The sequence below is a fragment of the Manacus candei genome, unplaced genomic scaffold (genome assembly GCF_025592945.1).
Source record: "Manacus candei isolate 608988 ecotype Guabito, Panama unplaced genomic scaffold, ASM2559294v1 h1tg000007l, whole genome shotgun sequence".
NCBI classification, from domain to species: domain Eukaryota; kingdom Metazoa; phylum Chordata; class Aves; order Passeriformes; family Pipridae; genus Manacus; species Manacus candei.
Genome location: NW_026138055.1, coordinates 8,795,004 through 8,811,336, shown reverse-complemented (window position 1 = coordinate 8,811,336; position 16,333 = coordinate 8,795,004). Strand labels below are relative to the sequence as shown.

The following is a 16,333-nucleotide window of genomic DNA, read 5'->3' as shown; positions in this document are numbered from 1 at the left end:
TCCTGCCTGCCCTCCCTCCTGCATCCCTCAAGGATCCGGAGACCCCCTTGTCCTGCTTGCCCGTGGATCCCCAGTGCTCTGGGGGGCTCTTGTGTCGCCCCTCAGTCCCTGAGTCGTACTCCCTGCGGCTCTTGCTGGGGCTTTGCAAAGGACGAGGCTGTCGCCTCTCTGGGCTTCTCAGCGCTGCTGGTGTTGTGCTCCCGCGAGTTGTTTGCTGAAGTTGAGGTTCGTGTTATTCTTTTTTTTTTTTTTCCCAGCTGTTTTCCCCCAACATGAGGTCTCTTCTTGCTCAAAAAAAAACATCAGGGGCTTAACTCTACCAAAAATTTTACTAGCGTGGGGTTGATACATTACTGCTGACAGTGTAACACCTCTGTTATGCTGGTCCAAACCCAAACAATTTGGAGCCTGGAGGAGCTGGATATGGCTCAGAGAGTGTTTAGGATTCAGAGAGATGCTGGAGAAGCACTTAGATATGCTGTTCTGTGTTTAAATCCAAACACTGAGAACCTCAATGACCACTCTGTGACCTCTTGTTGCCTTTGCATGCACCTGATAAATCCTGTGTGTTGATATCAGGATGCAATAACTTGCTTCTAAAATGTCTGGGTTTCTGTGCTGCAAGTCTCACATGTGTGTGAAGGAGATTAAATAACTTTGTTTCCTGACGGGGGTGTCACATGCAGGTGATTATCTTACAGATATTTCTGTTCCCGTGGAGGAATCTGTGATATCTGAGATAGTAACGTCTCTGAAGGTGGGGTGTGTTTTGCACGGCTTGTATCGAGCACTGAGTAACGTTCAGCTCGTTTCTATGCAGAAATAGCATCAGAAATGAGCCACAGCCTGATAATGTGATGATGGGGAGAGAGATTTGTCTCCCTCTGACAAATCCCTTAACTTCATGTAGCATCTGAGAGCCCAGTTGTTAACGTGCAGCGTCATCTGTACCCACTCCTGGCTTTGGAATGCCTCTTCTTTTCCGTTTTTCATTCCAGAATGGGGAGTTTGCACGGGTTCAGCTCAGTGTTCAGGGATTCTGGAGCAGGGCTAATTGACTTGTCTTCCCTGAGCAAATTTTTCCAGCAGCCCAGCTGTGGTACAGACAGTTCTTGAACTCCTTGATGCCTTGTTTTCAGGAGGGAAGTCCAAAATAGTCCTCTGGAATTCTCTGATTTTTTTCAAGTGGGGACTGTTAGCTCTCGTGTTTGTTTACACGTGGGGATGGATTTTGGCAGTTGTCAAGTCAGAGCAAAAGCAGCAAATGCAGAGAACAGGAAAACCATGATTGTTGAACTGCCTTCACTTAGGCTGTGTCTCAATGAGATGTGGTGAAATTGGAGGGTTGTTTTTGTGCTGCTCAGGTGGGATGGGAAATATCATCATCATCTTATTCCCTTGGATATTTGTAGCCTGGATCTCTGGGATTGTCCAGTTGATGAGCTGAATGTTGTTGATGTATTCCCAGATTTTGCTTGCCCCTCCTGAGCCTGCTTTTCATCACTTGAAATGCTTTTACATCTTGAAATGCCACGACACCTTAATCTTAAGTTTTTAGAGTTTGGCTCTCTCCTTCTGGCTGTGTTTTGTACGTATTTGTTCTTTTTTTTCCTTCCATTCTTCAATGCCTGATTTTTTTTCTCCTTGCTCTTTGACTCCCATCACCTCTCCCAGTTGCCTTGCCTGTTTTCCCAGGGCTTTCCTCCTGCTGCCCACAGTAATGATTTCACCAGGGTGGGAATACACCACCGTGGCAGGTGGTGGGAAAGGATAATCTTTGAGGTCCCTTGCAACCCAAACCATCCTGGAATTCTGGGATCTCTCCCAGTAAATGAACATCAGTTTCTCAGGACTCTGTTGACATAACCAACAGCACCACAAAGTGACCCGTCCCTCAATGATAGAATCCAGTGAAATACAGAAAATTGAGATTTATAAAGCAATCAAATCATGTTTTTTGGGTGGGATGAAACCCCAGCACTCCAAACCAACAGATTATCTGTGGCCACTAATGGATGTAAAGGACTTGGGGTTTTTTTAAGACACGTGTTTTAATGAGTCTTATAATTTCTTAGTTCTTACAATCAGTTTCTCAAATGGTTGCAGTCTTGTTGCCTGCAGTTGGGGGGGGGTGTTTTCTCTGCCTACCTCTGCCTTCCCCCCTCCCTGTGAATTTTGAAAATGTGTCACTTTTCTAATGCAAATGGCTGCCCAAGAATAGTATCAGAACATGGGATTAACCCACGAACTCTTAAGAAACCCTCTCAAGTTTCTTCCAATAGAAAATCTTAATAACATTTCCCAGTGCACAAATAACATTTTTATTCCCTTATTTTGCACGGTGTCCAGCTGGTTATTCCTTTCTCCGTCAGAGTCTCATAAAATGCTTCCTTTTATGATTCAAAATACTTCCAGGTATCTTCTCATCTGACTTTCATCTCAGGGACAGTGACAGTGCAGGGAGCCTGAGGTTTGTTGTTCCTGCTGTGTTTTGGTACCAGCGTTGCCTGAAGTGTGGATTCCAGCATGTGACTCTGTGGGATGATGAGCTGTCCTGCCTTTGGTGCTGCCCCTCAGTGTGACCCAGTCACCTCAGATCTGTGCTGGAGTACTGGTCATCTGGGGAGTCATTTGGAAGGGAATTGTGTTTATTTGAAAGCCAAAATGCCAAGGAGCAGGAAATCCTTTGCTCTACGCACGTGTCGCCTTCCTGAAGGAACGTTTCTTGACAGGTTGAGTAAACCCAGTCAAACAGATGATAAATTCAAGTTTGGACACTTAATGTAGGGATTGACTTCTCTGCATCCAACATCCTCCATTACGTTGTCCCACCAACACCTCTCCAATGTGAAGAGAAGCTTTTCTTTTCCCCATCCCATCCATATGCATCCCACCTTCTGGGCCCGGATTGGAGCGTGATGGAATCCAGCACGTCACTGGAGGTGGGAAAAGACTCCTTTTATCTTCCCCACCCGTGATTTCAAAGCCCCCACATGGTATGTAAGGCAGGGCCGGGATCTGTGCACGTCTTTTAGCGTTTCTATTCCGGGCACGAGGAAGTCATTATGCTGCAGGGCTGCTCTTGTGTGGGCACTTAGTGGGAAGTGATGTGTTCTGGATTGTGGAGGAGATGCTGTGGAGCTCTGCTGACATGCAGATGATGCCTGGAAAAGGTTGGCATGGAAGCGTTGGAGCTTGTGACAAGGAGAGCTGCCAGCCGAGTGCGGAGCCTCGGAGTTGAGAGCAGAGCCTAAATATACAGAGCAGCGCTGGGAGCCTCTTGCTGAAGGGTCTGTAAAGTCTGAGCAGAGCAGTCCTGAATTCCCTACCAGAGCCTTTCTGTCTGCAGGGAAACTTGTCAAGGTCTGCAAGTAAAATAGGCCAGAAACCTTTGATATAAGTGGAGGAGTGACATCAAAGCTGGGATGTGTAAGCAGCAGGTGGGCAGAAGTCAGGACAGTGCGATCCTGTGCTCCTCATTTCGAGCTAATTTGCTGGCCAGGGATAACACTGACTCCCAGAAAAGCATTGCACATCTTCAATACATGCCAGGGAATAGGTTAACATCGTTCTCAGATAATTAATAAAGATAGCAGTTCCATAGCAAATGGGAAGGGGAAAAAAACAACCCGTGCATTGTTTAGGAGAGATATTTCTTTCCTTAGGCATCTCTCCTGGGAAGACCTTGGTACTTGTAAATGATTCTGCCGCCTACCTTGTGTACCTTCATTTTAATGTGGGGATGGGGGAGGAGCCAGTATCGGAAAACCAGCCAGAATGGATGCCTTGGAAAGCTGCCACTAATTACTGTGGCGTCTTACAATTAGCTGTTGTTAAGCCTTTCCTTGCAAGTCCTCCACGGTGCATCCCGAAACAAAAACAAGGACCTGGAGAAAGGAAAGGCGAGAGCTGTCCTTGTAATGATTTGGTAGGGTGGTTGTTGTTTCAGAGCAGAAGATGGAGCTGATTCTGACGTGGTTCCCTTCCAGCAGAGCCGGTCAGATTTGATGGATCCAGGAGCTCTTTGGTTGTTTGCTGCTGGGCTCTGCCGTAGCCTGCAAACTTCTTACACCTCCTCCCTCTAAAACAGCTCTGGGGCTGCCTTTCTGCATGGGAAAGCTGCAAATCGGTGACGTCTGCAGAGTGTTACTGGTGGTGTTAATTGAAGAATTCTTAACGAAAATCGAGACAGATGAAAGAGACTCGAAGAAATCCTGCAGGTGGTTTCTCACATTTGCCTCCAGGGTCTCCTGACTTTGGTTTCACTTTGTGGCAGGGATGAATCGAACTGAGCCTTTTGTGTCTCAGGGGTGTCGTTAGTTGGGAGTGAGGACTGAGCTGGAACTGGCAGGTATCTCAAGGCTTCCGTACTGAGCTGATTTCCCCCCCCTACACCCCTCAGAGATCAGCCCTGCTCTTTCTCTGGAAAGAGGAATAGGGGACAGTGGTGATTTTGATTAGAAAGGCCAAGCCAGGCAATTATTTCCTCCTTGTCCAAGGAGATGTTTTTGCATCAGTGGAGTGTTTCACCGAGCTGCTGTTTCAGGTGACATCGCTCAGGTGACTGTGCCCAGAGCATCTTCCAGGGTACTTTATACCAGCATGAGCCAGGCTTTGCACTGACTTGCATCTCTGCATAATTCCATTGCCTTGGAAGGAGTGACAGGTAATCTCCAGCCAGATCTGGAGCCTGTTTTAATGTGCACCCCTGGTCTCTGAGCCTTTGGGGTCCCACCAGGAGCAGCCCTGGCTGGGACAGAACGTGGCAGCTGTTTGACAAACGGAGTGGAGAGGGAGTTATAAAAACCAGCCAAAGCGAATTTCCTCCTCTCAAAACTGATTAAAGCAAGAGCAGCAGCATTGCAAATGTTTCTTGTGAGCTTTGGTGTTGCTTTTCAGGGGAGTCTTGCTTGGGCACTTTGCTGTCCCTGTGCCTATTCTTAGCCTGTTTACCAGGAGCTGTTGTGTGTGTGCATGGAGGGAGCTCCCTGCTAACTCGTGCTGTGTACAGACTGTTTGTGTGGAGCCTTGTGAGGAGAGAGGGGATTACATGCGAGCTTTTCTGTCACCTCCTCCTGCTCGAGTGCTTTATAACTGCTGAGGAAATGCAGGTTAAGGTTTCCATAGTATCTGAGTGTATCTCAGAGCGTGTGTGATGTGGGGAAGTGCTGCCTGGTCCTTGCTTGACACTGACCTTTCCATCTGAGATTGGTGACATGGTTGAACTGGTTTCATGGCTTGCTGCTAGAAGGGATGGCCTTGGTCCCTCTCCCAGCTCTGCAGTCCCTGTCATTTATATGATGCCTCAGTGAAGTGATTCAGTTTGATAATCCAACAGCAAACTTGCTGCTTGTGGGGTTTGTAGGGGGTGTTGGGGGGGGTTTCCTTAGTAGTAGAATGGGGAGGGGGGAGTTTCTAGGCTCTCCTTTTCCCCTTTTCTACTGTTAGTTCACTGTCTTAATGCTCCTGCATTAGGATATTGCTTCCAACCTGGCTCTCTCAAGATGAGATACATGAACCCTGGCAGTGCCTGAGGAGGGGATCCACTCACATGGCAGGGACTATCTGTATTTAGATATTTTTACCCAGCTCTGGTGCTCTGAATTTTGCTGTCCTGAGGGGGAGATGGTCTGGTCCTGTCACTCAGGAAGGCAAAGTGAGAGGCAGAGGAGTGAGAAACTGGGCTTGGTGCTCCTTGGCTGCTGGAGGGAGGGGTACCTGCTGCTTGGCGTGGGCAGTGCCAACACAGAGTCAGAATTTGATAAAGCTGGAAAAGACCTCCAAAATCCAGACATTAACCCAGCACTGCCAAGGCCACATGAGCCCATGTCCCCACGTGCCACATCCACATACTTTTTGAACACTTCCAGGGATGGGGACTCCACCACTGCCCTGGGCAGCCCCTTCCAATGCTTGATCACCCTTTTGGGAAAGAAATTGTTCCTAATATCCAATCTAAAGCTCCCCTGGCACAGCTTGAGGCCATTTCCCCTTGTCCTGTCCCTTGTTCCCTGAGAGCAGAGCCTGATTCCCCCCGGCTCTCTCCTCCTGTCAGGGAGTTGCAGAGAGCAAGAAGGTCTCCCCTGAGCCTCCTTTTCTCCAGGCTGAGCCCCCCCAGCTCCTTCAGCTGCTCCTGCTGCTCCAGCCCCTTCCCAGCTCCTGAACATGCCCCAGCCCCTCCATGTCTCTCTTGTCTGAGGGGCCCAGAGCTGCCCCAGCCCTGGAGGTGCCCCAGCAGTGCCAGCACAGGGACGGGCACTGCCCTGGGGCTGGGACACACCAGGGCTGGTCCCAACCAGGTACCACTGGCCTCTTGTCACCTGGGCACACCTGGCCCATGTCCAGGAGGGGGATTAATGGAGTGGGGAGGGGGGATTGTTCCAGCTGAAGGTGCTGAATGCACGGGAATAGTTGGCTGTTGTTTGTGACTGTGAAGGTCACCATTGTATTTCAGCTCCCCGTTGCTGCTGGGTGAGCAGAGGTTTGTGCTGACACTCACAGTTCCTCTCAGTGGGGCCTGGACTGGCACTGAAGGAAGGAAATGCCCCATTTTGAAGGCTCTTGGTAGCAAGAAAAAGGTGCAACAGTACAAATCTTTTCAGGCTCTGGGGCTTCTTTTTATTGCCTGACTTTTTATTTTGAAGTCTTCTTGCTATGACTTCTGTTCTGCTGTTGTGAGAAGTGAAACTAATAATCTCCTTTAGTTCCCATACATGGGAAGGAATGTTCTTCATCCTGGCCCAAGTTGAGCTGCAGATGGGATCTGTTTTTGGGAACTGTGTTATGCAAAAGCAGAGGAAGAGGAAACAAATAGTTTCCTACCCTCTTTGAAATGCAGTTTTAATGGTTCCTTGGTATTTATGTAATTATTTAATCTGCTGCCTGATCCTTGGGATTATTATTCTTTCCAAGTTGTAACTGGAGCAGTAAAGTTATCTTGTAAATTGGAGGAAAGAAAAAAAGAACTGGCATATGTTGTTTGCAGAATTGCATTTTAGTAATTGTTTGCAGTGACCTATTGGAATCTCGGAGAGAAAATTTGTTTGCTTGACCTTCTCCCAGATCTGCTCCTGGCTATCTCAGGATAGAGCAGAATTGAGTTGGTTTGGATGTTTTTTAATTACATTCTGTCAGCAAAGCCTATTTTTCTGCGTGTGTTACAGTTGTGGCTTTTTTAAAGGTTAAGCTGTATTTAAACAGAACTTCCATAGATGCAGTTTGCTGAAACTTGTTGGGTTTGTTTTTTTCCTTTTTGAACCAGAATTCCTTGTCCTGGGTATTATTATGAAATAATGATTTGTTTATTGATTTATTTTTTTTTTAATCTAAGGAGAAAATATTCACACAGTGTTTTTGAATGTCTAGAAGTGATGGTGAAAGGACTGTGGGGTTTTTGTTGGTTTTATTTAGGGCATGGTTTTTGTTTCATGGTTTTTTGTTTATTTGTATTTTGTTTGCTTTTTTTAATTGGGTGGGTTTTTTTTTTAGCTTCAGAGATTGTAAAGTGATTAGATCATAGAACCTTGCCAGATTTGTGGGGAGAAATATCCTTTTTTATTTTTTTTTTACAAATTTGTAGCAGAAGTCTTTTGGGATTTCGTTCCTTGATGTCACTGGGTTGTGGTCAGAGCCCACTGTGGGTTTGGTGTGCAGGAAAATCCCCAACATCTGAGGGCCTCACTCCACACAAACTGTGTGTGAAACCTGCTTTTCTGTGGATGAGACTGATGGTTCTTCCTTTCACCCTTCCAAAACCCTGCCACTCTTCCTCCTTCCTCTCCAAAATCTGACAACTCTTGAGAGCTGAGGGTCAGAAAAACAGATTGTGGGAAATCTCTCCCATCAACTCGGCGCTGGGAAGAGTTTCTGTGGGAGAGCCCCTTGCACCGGGGGTTGTCTGGAGCTGCTCTTGGAGGGGCTGTGAGAACCTGGTCCTTCAAACACACCAAAGAGAACTCTGTGAAACCCTCACCAAGGAGCAGGTGCTGCAAAATTCAGGTTCTGCCAAGTTTGGAGAGAACTGCACTGATGGAGCTCTGAGCCTCTCGAGGGAAAATCAGCCTCCAAAATCAGTGTCCGAGCTGGAACAAGTGAACAGACGCCGAAAGTCCCTCCAGGAGCTCAGTTTGCACCTGAGGCTGTTTCCCTTCCTCTCACTCTGATCCCTTAAAGTATCCCGAAGGACTGAAATGCTGGAGTTATTTGCATAAGTCACAAAAGAGTGAAGGAATCAAATGGGATCCGGCCACATCTCCTTAAATCCACACTGACCTGGAGCTGGGTGAGCAGGAGCCTGTGTGATGTCAGCCCCATAATCAGGCTGGTTTTGCACATCCCAACTTGAAAAAGTGGGGTTTTTTTTTCATCCCCGAATCTGAATAGACAAACCTGAGGGGCACTTCGTGTTTCCTGCTAAATTCCAGATAAGATCTCTTGCTGTTTGAACTTGCAAAGCAGTTTAGGTGTGTGCTTCCCTGCAAAAAAGTTTGACCCACCCCTTCATTTAGTTGAGTCCGTTTGGAGTGAACAATGTTCCTCAAGCTGTGAACACGAGAATGGTTTAGCTTTTAAAAAAAAAATATATATATAAAAAAAAATCCCCTGCAAACAGATGATGTAATGCCCGAGCTCCATGTTTAAACAGTAGCTAATTTGCCAGGGGATAAACCAGGGTGAAATCTGTCAGGCTTTCTAATTTCCCACATCCACCAGAGCTTTGTTCTTTGTGCTTTCAAATGCAGGGTACGTTTGTGTGTCCGCGGTTTTCTCCAGCTCCCGTAGCCAAGTCCAGGGGCGAGGGAAAACCTCGCTGTAAACCTCGTGCTCCCATAAACCTCGATATGTATCTTTTTGTTCTTAAGTTTTAACTTTGCGACTGAATTAAAATCACAAACCAGCCCTTTGATGAGCTGCAGCACTGCAAGACGGGGTTTATTCTGAATTTGGAGCTGGTGGCTTTGCTGCACCTTCCTTTGCTCGGGCGGGATTCACTCCCAGCGAGGTCCCCGGGGCGCTGCTGGGTGGGAGGCTCCGCTTTCTGCAGCTGGTTTGGCCTCACGTGGACTGTTTACTGGTGTTTGAACTCTCCTCTCCCTGCCAGTTCTGTCCAAAACGAGGAATACTTCGTTTTCTCACTCGTAATTTTGGCTTTTTATGGGCTTTTCTCTGCTCAGGGCAGCTCTGACCCGTGTAAAGGTTCGGATCTGCTGACAGGCAGGGACTGACTCTGGCTGGTTGTGTAAGAGGGAGGTTTGGATCAACACTCCTCCCCCTCCTCCCCAGGATGGGCTGTTTATTGGGATTTTTCACTGACCTATTCATTTAATCTTCAGTTTTGGCACCGTTTCCCAGGGCTCTTGTAAGCAAAGGGCTTTGCCAGCCAGCAGGATGAACCAGCACATGCAACAGGGTTGGAGAGATCCCGAGGCTTTAGTACCTGCCTGTGGTGCTGGAGGAAGGTGTGACATGAGGAATTGAAGTGACACTTTAAGGAATCGCTTCCATCTTCGGCTTTTTACACTGAGAAGCAAAAAACTTCCATCCTCTAACTTGGAGCAGCTTCGTGTGAAAAGCTGACACAGTCTGGGGTAAACCTGTTTCTTGGGGGGTGTCATCCACCAGCCTGGCATTCAGGGTGGCTTCAGCAGTTTTTCTTCCTCTAAACCGAGCCGGCAGAAAGCTCCGAGGGTGAGTTGTGCTGACGCCGCTCCCGGTCTGGAGCTGCTGCTCTGGAAAACAGGCACTGGGGGGGGAGAGATCCCATCTGTGGGAGACGGCGCTGACTCACGGCACGGAGACCTGCTGGGATGTGCTGGTTGGAGGCAGCTGGATTTCGGGAGCTTAGGAAAATTGTGTAAGGGGTGGGAAGCTCAGGGACCGCCCTGCAACCGATGGGTTGTTTTATCCCGTGGTTCAAAACTTGAGTAGTGGGTGAGTTGCAGTTTGTGGTGAAGTTGTGCTTGATCTATTTATTATGATTCTATTCCTCACGCTCTGCTGATTTGACTCCTTCCTCTTTGGCACTGTTTGCACATAAATCCTTGTCCTCAGAGTTTCCCTGGTCTGTGCCAGCCCTGGAGCAGCTGGGAAGGTACCAGCAAACACGGACTTCTCTGAAGGGCTGCTTTGGCCATGGAGACTGGGTTTAGCTGGAGCTGCTTGGATGGGGCTGCCCTGCCCCATCCCCAGCAGGGATGGGATGTGTTGAGAAGCCGTGGGCTGCACACAACGAGCCTTTTGTTTGCTTGCCTTAGCAGCCCTCCCTCTGAAAGCTGACATGTTCTCACTCTCAGTGTTGTTCACTGGTTGTTTCTCAGGAAGCCTCCCTGGTTTGGAGGGCTGATCTCAGGAGACAGTGGTCCCTCTATCCCTCTACCCCTTTAGGAGGTCTCCTAAAGCAGCCTGTGGTTATCTCATGTTTCCCCCCAAGCAGCGTGTCCTGCTGACTCTCATCCTGAATTTAAATAAATTGTAGTCCTTGCTAAATATCTGTCAAATATTGACTTAGTCTGTAGGGTGAGCTGACTAAGCTGAAATTAATGGTCTAATTCCAGCTTGTTTGGCACGGGTGTTTAGGCAGTATTATTGCAGATGGTAGAGGAAATGAAGAACTTACCTTGACTCCATCTCAAGGAGAGGAAAGAGAAGCCTCGGGCTTATATGGCAGTAAGGAAAGACTTGGTGGAGACATAGAGGGGGGAGTGTTTGTAAAGATATTATTTGAGGGTGATAAAAACTCTTCCTACTTAATGAGTGAGGTCATAAGACAAGAATTGAGTAGCTGTTGTTAACTGGGTGCTGTTACAGATGCCATGAAATGATCTCCTGCCTTCTGGTCCGTTGCCATACCCCTGGGATAATTTTTCTAAATCTGTTGAAAATGAGATCCAAAAAAAAAAAAAAAGACAATTTGGCTGGTTGAGGTTTTGGCACAGTATCTGCTGGCTTCGTGTGCTCACCCTCTGCAGGGATAAGGGTGTCTGTTTTGGCATCTCCTTTCCTGGGGCTCAGTCCTTCACACTCCTGGGAAACCTGAGGGGGTTTGAGATTATTTTTGAGAGGTTTGTTGCTGGCATAAGGGAATTTTGGGATTCCAGACAATAAAGATGCAGCTTCAGGGCCAGTCCTGCCTGGGTGACTGCAGGGATCTCATTGTTGGAACAGGGAGTCTGGTGGAAGTTAATGTAAATGCTGAGCTTAGGAGTTGTTTTTTTTCTGAAAACACCTTTTTTTCTCTCCACCCCCCAAGTTTTTGCTGCAGGAAGGGAGATCTCTGTTGTGGCTTTAGGGTTTATGGGAGCTTTGTGCCTCCCATCGATCTGCTCCTGGCTGATCCTCAGTGGCCCGGAGAGCAAATGTAATGCAGCAGATTCATTATATGCTGAAATATTTATTGTGTTACTGTAAAGGTCATTGATGGCAGTGGAGGATACAGTCCTGAGTCTGTCACCACTCTCTCTGGAAAGTCCCTGGAATAATTTACCCTTGGCACATGCTTTTTGAGGTACATTCCTGGATCTTCCATAGGTTAACAGATGACTGGGATAATGCATGGGAAAGCGAACAGCTGTATTTAATTTGCTGTGTGTTCTCTCACAGGCAGAGCCTTAATTTAACCTTGTACCTTTTTGCCTGATTTGAGTAATTTGCAGAGTTGTACAATAAAATCTCCACAATCTCATTTCTATTCCTATTATAGTAACCTGGAATTGTTATTAATGCCCAAGGGCATTTTTGCTCCTACAATGTGTGCGAGTTAATATTACCTGTTGCATAACATGCTTTGAAAAGGTAGCAATGGAAAAGCTTCTGGGCCTTCCCTTGCCCTGCACCACAAAATAAAGTGTCCTTTGGCAACTGGAACCTCTCAGAGCCTTGTCAGGGGTGCAGGAGTGGTGGTGTGTGACAGCTCCCCGTTGGAGGGCCCTGGGTGGTGTGGGATCCACCACTGACCTATTTGCTGGCAGTTTTAGCATCTGGCTGGGATTAGTTCAGCCAGCTGATATCCAATTCCGTGTGATAATGGTGTGACTTTAAGCATGGGTTGGATGATTGGATGATGAGGAGCATTTTGGAGTCTGGCCTTGCAAATGCAGCTTGTTAATTGACTCGCTGTCAGAGCTGCCTTTTGAAGCTGTGCTGTCTGTCCTCCTGACGATGTTCCAGCCTCCCTGCCTGCAGTCTGCAGCTCCTCTGCCAAGCAGAGGCTGCTGTTGTGCACATTTGTCACCTGTGGCCACTCCTCTGGCTCTGAGGGGCTCTTTCCCTGTCACACCGAGAGTTTTCCTAATTAGAAGTGAGCTCTGGAGGGGCCGCTCTCACTGTGGGGTGTCACGAGTGAGCTCTTCACCGGAGCGTGTTTCAGGCAGCTGCAGGAGGTTCAACAGCCCTGTCTGTCATGATCAGACAGATCTCTGCATAATATAATCTAGCAAACCTCTTGATTATGAGGGTGGAAAATAATGTGCTTTGATTTTACAGATGTTGCAGCACAAAAAGTGCTGCTGTGAATTCTCTGAGTGGCGATATCTGGGGGGTGTGTTTGGCATCCTCAGTTTCTGAGTGCACCCATTTTCTGCAGACTTCTCTGGACACTGCTGTTTTACAGACAGGCAGATTATCAATTACTCTTCAGTAGCATTTTAAGCCAAAATAAGGGATTAAAGTGGGTCAACAGTCCTTGAAGTTTAAGGTAAAAAAGACAAAAGGTAATAAGAGGCTGTTGCATTCCGGCTGATTTTACAGGCAGGGTTGGAAAGGGAAGGGAATGAAGCATGATTTTAATTAAATCCTCTAAACACCTTTTCCTTCTGTCCTTCAGGAAGCTGTAGTGAGTTTTGAAACCATTTTGCAGTGCCTGTACCTTGTGAGGGGGAAGATACAGCAGACACAGATTTCACCTGGGGTGGCTCAGGTGTGGCGAGGGAGCAGCAGGAGCTTTGCAGGTGTTTGTGAAGGGGTTTTGAAGTGTTCCCTCCTTTTGGGCACATAAACTCTCTTGGTTACAGAGTGGCAGATCTGCAGATTAGGAAAGGTTTTTGCAATCCCTCGAAGCTGTGGTACTCTGGAAGGAGGAGTTCCTGTGGTCTGTCTCCTGGTTGCGTGGCAGACCAGTTTGGGAAGTGCCGAGATTGAATCTGAGCTCAGTTCTTGTTTGTGAGGTTTGTTGTCTCAGCGGGGACAGGGGAGAGGAGACATGACAGGAGGGTAGAAATAGACTTGTTTTGATCTGAAGAACTCACGGATTTATGGTGGTGGCTTCTTTTCTGGAAGGGCAGCATTTAGAGCAGGATACATTTATGTTGGGACTTATTTCTACAGATCTAATTGCTTGCAAAGTTGTTTCATTTTTTTTCTTTCTCTACGGTGAAAACCAGCTATTTTTGCAGCACAGTTCACCTTGTCCTAAGCAGAACCTGAACCAATCCAGTTTTCTGTGCTCCAGCAGTGCCTGCTGCTTTTGCTGCCTGCAAAGAGAGCCAGAGCAGCCGGTTCAGGTGTGATGGGAATCACATTTCTCAGTGGGAATTGGCCTATCCAAGGCCAAACCTTGGGTGCTGGGTGCTTTTGGACACTGTACCAGCTCCTTGTAGTTGCAACTTCCTCCTTCTTGGAAGGAGGAAGAGCTGATGTGGGCACTGGATCTGTGGGCACTGGATCTGATTATACCCTGTGCTGGCAGGTCTGAGGTTTGAAGTGTGATAATCAGTTCAAATATCAGTGAAGAAATCTGAAGGGCTTTGTTTCTCTCCTGACCCTGGGAAGGTTGGCCAGTTTGTCAGCTGGGATCCATCCACAAAGGGAAAGCTCCAGCCAGCCAGGATGAAGTCCTGGTATCAATGTGGGTTTTACTGTGCTAGCAAAGGAGGGAATGAGATGGTGCAAAGGGTCTTCTCCCAGTGATTTTGGTGTCTCTGATCAGACGTGCTCTGGTGGAGGAAATCCCACTGAAAACGACCACAGAGCTTTGAGTTTTAACTCCCAAACTCGAGCCCGGATCATACAAAGCAAACCCTCCGAGCCCGTGAAGGGGGTTTTGTGGAGGAATAAAGCTCATTGTCAGCTGCCGTGTTCAGACCCTTGGGAAATTGTGACCATTGTCTGGGCTATTATGGCTTAATAAAAGCTTTGCATTTCCTCATTCAGGGGCTTGAGAATCTGGTTCTGTGCTTTTAAAAATAACTCAGCGTGAGCCACAATTGGGAGCATTCACAGAGGAAATTCTTCAGCCGTTTAAAACAAAGTGAAGGGAGGGAAAAAAAGCTCTCCTTAAAGTGCTTTTATACTTGTCCGTGAAGAGCGAGTGTGTCCGGGCCGTGCTTCTGGAGGAACCACAGTGAGGTTGGAGCCTGGTCCTGCTCCTGCTGAAGGTTTCTTTGCTTCCAGCCTTCAAGGATTTGGGGACCAGCACTATCCCAGCTGGGGGATCTGCCCTGGATGCATCCTCCTGGGATGGAGGGATGGTCTGCCTCTCGTGGGTGAGCAGCTCTGGGCAGGTGGGACCAGCAGTCACTGGTGGGGTTTGAAGCGTTTGGTTCTCGATGCAAAAGGCAGGAAAATGTTTCTCTTTGTTTCTTGTGCCAGAGTCTCAGCAGGAAGGGTCACTTTAGGCAAATGGAAACGTGGCCACGGGCTGAAGGATGTGCAGGATTTAGGGCACCCACTCGGCAGGCTCTGGGAAAACATCCCAAAGCTGTGCTGGAGTGGGGATGGGGACAGAGGAGGGGGTGCTTTGAGGTGTTCATCACCCTCAGTTTGGCTTATCTGTAGAGTTTTTTTGTGCTGGGAGGTCGTAGCCCAGCACAGGAGCCCTGAACTATTTTACAAATCAGCTTTTGGAGGTTTGTTTCTCTCCCTTTGTGTGTTCTTGGGTTTATTTTCCTTCTCCAGCGGAAATAATTATATCGCTTGTTTCCCATGTTCTGGCTCTCGATGAGGAGGAATGTACTCGGGGTTTTTTGTGTTGTGGTGATGTTTCGTTTTGTTTGTTGTTGTTTTTTTTTCCCCAGTGCAGTTTGTGCTGTTAAAATATCCCGGACAGCAGTAGCTGCCCACGTACAGCACAGAAACGCGTGTTTAGTGGTTGCAAGACATGCTTGCTCTGGGCGTGCCACCCTGTTTCGTTCAGTGCCTGTGTGATTGGCCATCATTTATTGTTCCATCGGGCTCAGGAGGTATCATTTACATTAGTAATTGGTGCTCTGTGCAGGCCAGAGTTACATTTGATTTTGAAATAAGTTTTGCCTCGGAGCTGCCCGTTTCTTGCAGGATGGAGAGGATGAAGTGTTGTAGAAGACACTTGGTAGTGAGGGGGGCTGATGGCTGGGATGTTGTCTTGGTTTTATTTGTGACAGCACATGAATTTAGGCAGAATATTCCTCTTCCATGCCTCACTTTCTCCACTGGAAAATAAAACCAGCATGACTTTTTCATTAGGGTCGAGCAGGAATTACTCTCCTCCCTCTTTGTGTCTCCAGTAGCATCTGTGATATGCACAGTCTGGGGACAAGCCACAGCCCTGCAGTAATTCTGCAGTAAATTCAGTCACACCTTTGTGTGGTTTGGTGTTGCTTGAAATTTTATAGGTCATGTGCCCCACTGAAATGATTTCCATGCCTGTGTTTGGAGGATCTGCTGTGCCCGTTTTCCTTTGTATCCGTGTGACTGATCCGGGGCCATATGTTAACAATATAACTGCTTTTAATTTATTTTTTTTTAAACCCGTTGGTGTCTAAATATATCTAATAAAAATGCAGACTGGAGCTCTTTAATGAGGCGTAAGTCATCCCTGCCTCTCTTTTTTTTTTTTTTTATGAGACAAAACCACCTCACACCCTGGCTGCTTTTTGTGGGGACTTCTGCTTTGCATTTCTACACATCCATCATCGAGTGAAGCCTCTCACAAAGGGAAATGAGAAAAGGCAGTTTAAGAGAGCGATTTGCTGTGCTTAAACCTGAACTCTTGCAAAGTGAAAACGCTGTGCTGTAGCCGGGGAGTCACAGGCTGTGTGTGAGGATGCAAAGCGTTTTGGAGAGGAGAAAAACATAAAAATCGTGTAAGTTCAGCGCGATCGTGAATTGTGCAGGGGAGAACAGGAGACAGGGAGCAGTTTGCAAAGGGAAAAATGTTTGCAAAATGGTAAAATTTTCAAAGTGATCGTTGGAAGTTGTTTTGCCACCCAGAGGAGAAAAACTTTTTATATTGTTGGCACCCACTGCTTGGCATAGCCAGGGGTCAGGGTCGGGCACTGGTGTACGGATGCACGGTCTCCAGTTTCGGGTGTTTGGGGAGGAAATATTTTTCCTGCAGGAACAGCTCTGGTTTGCAAAGTGC

General features: G+C 47.4%; 1 protein-coding gene across 2 annotated transcripts in view; it reads left to right on the top strand.

The window, feature by feature from the left end:
* Positions 1–16,333, top strand: part of EXTL3 (exostosin like glycosyltransferase 3) — a 130,734-nt gene that overhangs the window by 21,598 nt on the left and 92,803 nt on the right. The window lies entirely within an intron of this gene.